This window comes from Pygoscelis adeliae, unplaced genomic scaffold, assembly GCF_000699105.1.
Source record: "Pygoscelis adeliae isolate BGI_AS28 unplaced genomic scaffold, ASM69910v1 Scaffold314, whole genome shotgun sequence".
NCBI lineage: Eukaryota > Metazoa > Chordata > Aves > Sphenisciformes > Spheniscidae > Pygoscelis > Pygoscelis adeliae.
Window position 1 is genome coordinate 1,297,596 of NW_008824668.1, and position 8,984 is coordinate 1,306,579.

The window sequence follows — 8,984 nt, forward strand, 5'->3', positions numbered from 1 at the left end:
AAACCTGCTCAGACGCGTCGGACGGACTGTGTTTGGCTTGGAAAATAGGGAGCTGTGCCGTGGCGTGCGTGCGTGGGGCTCGTGTCCTCGGTGATCGCGGGAGTGGGAAGGGAGGGGAGCAGGGCGAGGGTGCATGATGCTTTTTTTTTTTTTTCTTTTTTTCTTTTCCTTTAATGATTGAAGCTTTCCAACCCTCCGAAAGGGGCAGCTTAGTTGAAACCAATAAAAACTGGAGTGGAAAGCTTGCCAGAAGCCTTGGCTCCCTGAAGAGTGCAGGTGGAGAGAGGAGATGGGAGCTGCGGGGGGAGGCAAGCATGGCCCTGCGTTTCTCTTGGAAACAAACAAAAAAGAAACCCACAACACCCAAACCAGCCCTCAACCTCTTCTGTGCCAGCGAGGCTTTTCCACCCCTCCATCCCACTGGGTGCCAGCGCACAGGAGCAGACCACGGGGTCCCCTCCACTGCCGGAGAGCCTTTGGGTGGCTCTGTGCCTCCCCAGCCGGGTGCTGCGGGGTCCCCGCAGCTTCCCGGCACCCCACGAGGCAGCGATGGGTGCTTGCTAACGGGGACCGAGCGTCCCCGGCACGGCAGGGCTCTGCGTGGGTGCTTGCAGGGGTGCAGAGCGCCTACAGGGCTGCAGCAGACCGGGGGGATCACCCCACTTCTGGGGAGCCCGGGCACGCGTGTAGGGGGCCGGGGCTATTGCTGCCGTGTCTCCGGGGCCCCCTCGGCCCCGAGCTGACACTCTCATTCCTGCCTTTAGAAGGGAAATGTGTGGCCCGGGGCATCGGCGACCTGCTGCCTCCCCTTTGATGCCTGCATATCAGACATAGCCATGCCAAAGAAAGAATTTCATTTTGAAGTGGCATCAGCTAAAGGCGAGCGCCTTTCAGCTGCCTGACAGGGCAATTACACACATCTCCGCCGATCTGCCCCGCCGCCGATAACCCCGGCTGCTGCGGGGCCGCTGGGGTCGGACGGGGAAAGGGGGTCTCTGGCTCTCAGGCCCGTGGGGAGGGCACTGCGGGAGGGTGCCTTGGTAAAAAAAAAAAAAAGTAAAAAAAATAAAAAATCACTGTGCTTTGCTTTTTTTTTTATAAGAGAAAAAAAAAAAAAGTTAAAGAAAGAGGCTTCTCCCAGGTTTGCTTCCCTGCTCGTCGGTGCATCCCGGGTTGTCCTGGAGGCTGAAGGCCGTGAGGGTGTTGCGAAGCTAAGCAGCGTGTGCGCAAACGGCTCTTGGATTTAGATCGTTCTCGTTGTAGAAGTCTCCAACTGCTTTGCTGCGTTCCTGCTGCTTTATGGATCTGTTTACTTTGGTGCTTATTTTCGCATCGCGTTTAAATGATGAAAATCAAAGCTTCAGCCCCGTGGAGGCAGAGGCACCTGCTTTTCTGTAGGTGCTGCGAGAGGAGAGGTGGTCCTGACGCGCACGCGGCCTTTGGCAGATTTTCCTTTGCTTTGGTTTTCCCGCCCTGGCACTGGGCTGTGGGTTGGTGAGATCCTACGTGGGGTGTTCTGCTCAGAAACCGTAGGAAAAAAAAACCCAACTGTTTTTTAAAAAAAAACATAGTATTTCAATTTTGTAAATTTTATAAGAATCTAAACTGTGGATATAAACCAGCTGACAGTAAAAATGATGCATGTAACAAAATATTCATGGATGCATTAAGCAGCTTACTCAGTGGAGCACATCTAAACTTGTGCATTTAACACAAACTGAACGCGGGGGCCGCGGGTTTCCCTCCCCGTGTGCTTACGTCGCTCTGTCCCACGCAGGTGCCAGGCTGCTGTATGCCCTCGTGCCATCGGAGAGGCGTTTAGCAAAATTCTCAGTCCGGTAAGTTGTTTAAAAATAGGAAAATACAACAAAACTGTCAGGGAGACCAGAATCGGGTCCCTTTCTAGTTTCCAGCTGATAACGAGTGGCGTTTTTTTTTCCCCTCACCACTTCAATGTGCGCTGGCTTTTGCTGGTGATAATCAGAGCTCTCTTCACCGCCCTGGCAAAGGGGGAGAGGGGTTGCTTTTGGGAAGCTGCGAGTTAAGCGCCGGTGCAGAGAGACCCAGGAATTCCATGCAGCATTTCTGGCCGTTGTTTTGTGCATTTGTTGCAGCAGTGGTGCGGTTTAATCCTGCGCTCTGGAATTAGCGTGATGACCGGTCCCGTCCGTTCCCTGAGTGCTGCTTGCCATAGACGTGCCGATTTGGTTTCTTGCTGGCTTATCTGTGTCAGAAACTACCTTGCTCACGCAGCAGAGAAGAGCTGGAGTGTTGGTTTAGTCTCAGATAGCCAGTGTTTAGCTTTGCTTAAAAGTATGACAAATATATCTGGTTTATAAGTGCAATAATTCCTCTGACCGTGGAGCGTATTATTTGCAAATGTTACTTATTTCAGAGCGAGCGAGCGCTTTGTTTGTGGCGGCTGGCACAGAAATCCCTGGAAGGTCTGAGATAAGGCGTATCAGTTTTAATCCCCCTCTTACTCAGTCCAAGCTGTGAACTAAAGGGGAACGGGTTGAAGGTGAGTGTTGCAGCCACTTCCCCACCACCTGGGTGTCCTCCTGGCAGCTGTGGCCCACAGTCCAGCACCCCAAGAAGCGTGGACGGTAGATGCTCTGCGGCTCACCGTGATGCGACTTCATCTTTGTGCCTACGGCAGGAAGGCTGTGACTTTTGATACCTAAAAAGTACTGTCACGCGGAAGTCTGTGCGGCTTACGGATGTAGGAAATGAGGAGAGTATCTCGGCAGGGTTTAGTAACCTCCTGTGGCCCCAAGTGAACTGCTCACAGTGGTTGCTGGGGAGGGCCACTGGGCGTTGTGCAGTAACTTGATTGCTGGAGCGTCGGTGAGGGCGCCGGGTAAGGTGTGCTGGAAAACAGGGTCCCAGGCTGTGCCATGTGTCAGGAGCTCCCCCCGGAGACCTGTGGTTACCCTGATCCCATCCCCAACCCCTCCTCTCTTGGCCTGTGGGATCCCAAGAGTCTTCTGGCAGGACTTCCTTCTCCCAGGCGAAAATTTGCCCGCAAGTCAAAGCTTACAGCATCATTTTGAGAAAAGCTGCTGTCCTGGAGATGCCGTAATTGAGGAGTGCCGCTCAGACAGCCAGGCTTTGCTTGTAGCCACAGGGTCCGAGGCTTTGCAAATTAGTTTCTAAAAATGCAAATTGGTTTGGAAGAGAAGCACCGAGGTTTGTACATTGCTATTCTGGGATGAACACAGAGGCTTTGCTACGGAGCCAGCAAAGGAAGACGGAGGCCCTTCTCGTTTTGACTGCAGTGCTTGGACACCTCTGGCAAACTTCTCGCCTATTACGATAACGATTAGCACAGTCTAGCTGTGACGGCTTGAAAAACCGTTGAATCTTGGCATCGAGAGATGCTTTGTTCTCTTTATTCTGGGGTTTCGTAGCACGATAGCAGGTCTGAAGGTCCTCCGCTGTGCATAGTCCCTATCTGAAATCACAGGACCTAAACAGGTATGAGGAGATATTACTGCCCTCCTATAGATAAGGATCTTGGGCACAGAGAGATGAAGAGGCGTGGGCACCGACACGTGTGAAGGGCAGGCAGAGCCATAAGAGGTATCTGACCACCTCAGTCCCTGTCCTGTGATCGAGACACAAAACTCTTCTCTGGTCTTGAGTCTGTCCTGAAGATCCATCACGTAACCTCAAACCAGTGGTGGATTCCTGCATAATATACTGAAAGAGGAGGCTACACTGTCCATGCCAATCTCTAGGCAGGCACGATAATGACAAGGGAGTATCACAAATGTCCCAGACACTGGATATTTCCTTCCCTTCATGGATCCTGCATTCAAGTTTGGAAGTGTAAAATAGGTTTTGTAATACATTATTTTCACCTGGCTTCTTAAAGAAGCACCTCAAACTTGCTCCTTATTTGACAGCAGAGCATCCACCCAGACACAAGCAGTGAAGGGAAAAATCCATCGACCAGTGCTTGCACCTTAGCAAAGCCCAAGGAGGGATGAGGCCGCGGTGAACTCTGGCTCTGTTGGATCAGCCGTGAGTCATTTATTGCCACCCAGCAGGTGAACACATGTGCTGGGACTTTGTTTCTGCACGGTCCATCCAAAATTTGCCCTGACTTGGAGCCCCATGCTGTTTTTCACACTGTCAGCATTTTTCGTGCACAGCCTCCTGCCCGATGCTGTGTTTTACATGAGAATAGCTTTGCAGAGGGCATGGCCCCATTGACACCTTGTGTCCTCCCAGGACTCCAGCTTGGCTTTGCGAAGAGCTGCTCTGAGCCCGTTTGCTGAGCGGTGGCAGCAGAGTCAAGGGGAGAGCCCCTGGCATCCGTGTCCACCAGAGGCGTCTTCCCCACCCCCGGGGGTGTGCTTGGGGGGCAGACCACAAGGGTTGCCTGGACCTTTTGCACAACCGAAAGCCATCACCAGTAGGATTTCACCCTAGAAAGGACCTGTGATGAGCTGCCTCTTCCATGACGTCAGGGAGCCAAGGAAAGCTTTATCCAAACCCAGCCCTATGCTTTGGATCTGTTCATACACCACAGATGTGGCTGCATCTCGACATGCTCACCTGCCTTTGGTACTCTGTAGCTGGCTGGTTGTATTTGGTCTCCCCCTTTTCCTGGAGATCGCAGATGTGCAGACCCAGGGAGACCACACAGTTCCCAGAGGAGAAGTTGGCTCCCAGTTCTAGCAGACTATGGATGGAAAATGTTGATGTTACTCTACATTCACAAAAAAAAAGAAAAAAAAGTCTGTGCTAATTCTCTCCGACGGTCCACCTAGTGCTGTAGGAGAAGGCAGGAACACAGCAAGCCTATAATGATGTTTTTCCGGAGTACCCACCAGTCTCCAGCCATTTACAGGTCAGAGCTTCCTGAGCCAAAATTAGGATCATTGTATTTAATAGGCCAGCATGAATTTTACATCCAGAAATTTATAGAATTTATAAATCTTATATATATATTTTTTTCAAATCAGCATTATCCTGTGCCAGTGATTTCCACAGTTCGCCTATCCATTCCTTGCGAACCGTTTCCTTTTATTTGTCTTGAAACCATCACCTAGAAGTTCATAGTCATGCCCCATAGTTCTTCTTGTGTTTTTGGACACAGCGAGCCCCTGCTTCCTATTCCCTTTCTCCGCACCAGAGATCGCATCTCCTCTGCTCTGCCAGCTCTATCATCCTCGTCCTCTGCTGTGCCCTCACCAGGCTGAAGAGGCCCTTAGGTCTATTTGCTTCGGCCCAAGTCGGTCCTCGCTGTTGCTCACCCTTCTTGGTGCTATTTCCAGCGGTGCCAACTCCAGGAGGTTAACAGGGTTTGGGCAATAGCGGTGGAGGGTGGAGGTGACTGGTAAGATCCGATCATAAGTTAATCAACTTGCTGAAATTGTGGAAATGTATTTGTAAAGCATGCATTGGGGCCTACAAAAAACAACGCATCGCTTTAACCCTTAAAGTTTGGGAAGGGCCTCATTGACTGGTGGCAGCTCCATTGCACACAGCTGCGTGCACGGATGACTTGGGGCTCCTTTGCAGCATTGTAAAGGGCTTTGCACCCCTTTTCCTCTTCAAGGAGAGGCACTGCTTGGGGCTCTGCTTCTCCAGGCCCCCAAGCAGGGTGGGCAGCTGCCTTCCAGCTCTGTCCCCAGCCACTTTGGGGCTGGGCAGGGAGCCCACGCGCCCTCCTCTCCAGCCAGGCTCGATGCTCGTGCCGGTCGCGCACAGAGGTGATGCTGTTGGGTGGGTTCTGGCTGGAGCAGGACCTGAGCACCACCCTCAGATAATTGCCTTTGTGTTGCTTTTATGACAGGGATTTAAAGCCCTTCTGAGCTCCTGCGTGTTTTAGCTCTGCCCTTTCCCGATTAGATAATCTCACACCTCGTGAATGCGTTTGGTAACATGAATTACTCCCCTCATGCTTGAATGGAGACCACAGGCTTCTTGTTGCTGAAAACTGAAGGCTCAGCTCGGTCTGGAGTCCCACAGGCAAAGAACAAGTAATCTACCTGTCCCTCACCTTTCCTTCCAGTAACATGAGATCGTATGTTATGAAGTAATTGCCTGAAACAGGCTGCACTGTTTTACATGTTAGATTATATGGAAGGCGGTAGGCATTTTGCATTGCTTTTATTGGCTTCGCTCGTTTTGTCTGCGCTGTAATGCACACCTGCTATTTAATACCAAAATCAGTGAAATCCTTCATGCCAAGGTTAGCTAAGACATGCTAAATTGATTATACACCTCACTGGGGGGGGGCCCTGGACGGGATGGGTGCGTACAAGAGGGCTCATGAGGGGCTGCCTCCTGCTGCTCCTGCTCGCCAGGCTGGGGCCGGCTCCCACCCAGGGACACGCTGGGTGCATCGCTTTTAATAGTGAATTAAATAAATAGAAGCAAACTCTCCACTTGAATGCCACACTAAGCAGTTATCTCCCAGGGAGAAGGACCGGGGAGCTCAATGAAGAGCCACCCATGTACTTTCTTTCCTGTCTTTTGGAGTTTGTCTCTTAAACCTCCTTCCATCCGGAGTATGTGGGGGCATGTGGGTGCAATGCTGTATGTGCTTATAATACGCTGCTCAAGCATCAAGTGCTTCTGCGTGGTGCAGAGAGCTCTTCCTGCTGGCCAACGAGGTGACAGAGCCGGAGCTGGGCAGAAGCTTGTCCCTTTGCTGGGGGTGTCCCCACAGCTGCTGGGTCCTGCACAGCACAGCCGAGGCAGCCAGGCAGCCCCCGCCAGCCACGACACCATCGCCCGCTGCAGCTTGGAGCTTGACCGCACTGGTGGACCTGTTGCTTTCAGTCTGAGGGACCCGTGAAGAGAGTCTGCAGCCGTCACGATGAGGTAAGGGGTAAGCAAAGGTAAAATGCGGCTCAGGGCTGGCGAAAGCTCTTTGGGGAGTTAGGGGGTGAATGGCTGAAGCGGTGGGTTGGGTGTGGGGGCTGATGGAGACACCATGGCCCCATCGATGCTGCATTGGCTGCTCATGCGGTTGGGCTCTGGGAGGCTGCGCCCTGGACCTGCTATGGGGGGAACCCATGCTGCTGGGTTGGTCCTGGAGGAGAGTTTCTTGCTGTTGGTTTACATCAAAAAGGCAAACTGGGGCTCTAGGACATGCCCTTATTCCTGCTTCTATTCTCATGGACCCGACAGCCAACCTGAGCACCACTTGCCTGCAGGGGTGAGATGGGGGTTGGTCCCTGCTTGGGCATCTGAGTAATAGAGTTCCAACCCAGCACGGCACGGTGCTCCTGTTCTTCATCACAGAAACGCTTACCCAAGGGCCTTCAGGTCATGAACGGGTCTGGAAGAGGCACTGAGCAAGACATCTTGTGAAACACACTGATCTTTCCTGCTTCTGGACGTGGGGGATCAGAAACAGGTATTTCTAGGTGTCATTTGAAGAGACTTAACACATACAGCTTGAGTAGATGCTATTTATTTTGGTGTTTAAAAGTATTAAAAATAATCACCGCAGTGTTCCTTGAAAGACAGTTTGTAGAGTTGGACAGTTTCCCAGTAAGAGGCAGTCCCCAAGGATTGTTTGCAAAGATAATATTTTTAATTTAATTAACCAATGGTAGCATTGAGAGGGACCAACATGTGCCTCAGTAGCAGGGTGCAATTTGGGAACAAAATTTAATGGTACAAGCAAAAAAGCGTAGTGAGAAGGGTTGCATGGTTTGCTGAGCAGCTCTTCTCTTGGACATAGCAGAAAACAAAGAACTGGGGTCTTTGCTGATCAAAAAACAACTCAGAGCCCAAGTGACAGAACCTGGGATGAATAACGTGAGGATGTTCCCCTAGAGCTGTCAAAAGCAGGACTAAAATACTGAGTGGGTTTCTGATCCCTCCAGTCATGATAAATTGTTTCAAACCTTATTAGACTGCTATGAGGATCAAATGATCTTAGAGAAGAGCCTGGTCTTGTTCTGCCAGGCAAATTGGAGGCTGGAAGGGAATTGAGTGTGCGTCTCTGGGTAAATCCCAACAAGAGGGAAGGGCTACTGGTCTCTGAGTAGGGACATTTGGGGAACTGGGAAAAAAATTTCAGAAGTGAGATACCAGATTGGCCGTTTCAACAGGTCTATTGAGGACAAAAATCTGTCCTTGTTTGGAGGTGACTCCTCTTTACCAATGGCAAAGTAAAATGTGGTCCTCAGGACAGCAGAGTGCGGCTCTCCTCTCCTGGGGGGGTCCCTGCAGCTTTGGGCACAGGATATCAGGTGAACATCTTGCGAGGACCCAAGGTCACTAAGGGAGGACCTACATTCCCAGGTGTCACCGCGGATGTCACCAGCTGTGGTCAAAAAAAGGGCAGCCCTGCTCCTGCTGCCAGAGCAGGAGAGGAGGAGCGACCTCAGACCAAGTTATTTCTCGTCATCAGAATGGGGATAGAAATGCCCTTTCCTGGATCGATGGGTAGTAGGGGAGACATGGGAAGGGGCAGTTGCTGTCCCCAACCAGACAAAGAGATTTGGAGGTGGCTGATGGAAGGCGGGAGAGGGTGGGGGGGCCCTGTGTGACTCCCTTGGGTGCTGGAAATAGCTAGCATTATATGGCACGCTTCACAAATTGCTTTTGCTGTAGCTCGAATAATGGCTTATGATAACAAGATGGCTCGTGTGGCCTTGGGGCAGCACGGCTGCTGGACAGGGGAGAGGAGGGCTGGATTTTCTTTTCACCTCTGTCTGTGTGGTCCAGGGTGGGTCAGTAAATGGCCTCATGCCTCAGTTTCCCCCCTTGCAGGCCAGGAATGCACTCATCCTGCTGACAGTAATGGCGATAAGTAATATCTTGCAAGTACCCGCTATTTAAAAAACCTTTTATTGCTTCCCGTTAAGCTGATGACTGTTAATGAGGAGAATTAAATTCACTGCCCTATTGCCATTAGACAAATATGTGCTCCATCTCCATCCGAAAACCCCATTGTAAATAACTGTGGAGGAGTGGAATAAACATCGTCCTTCCCAGGGCAGGGCCCAGCA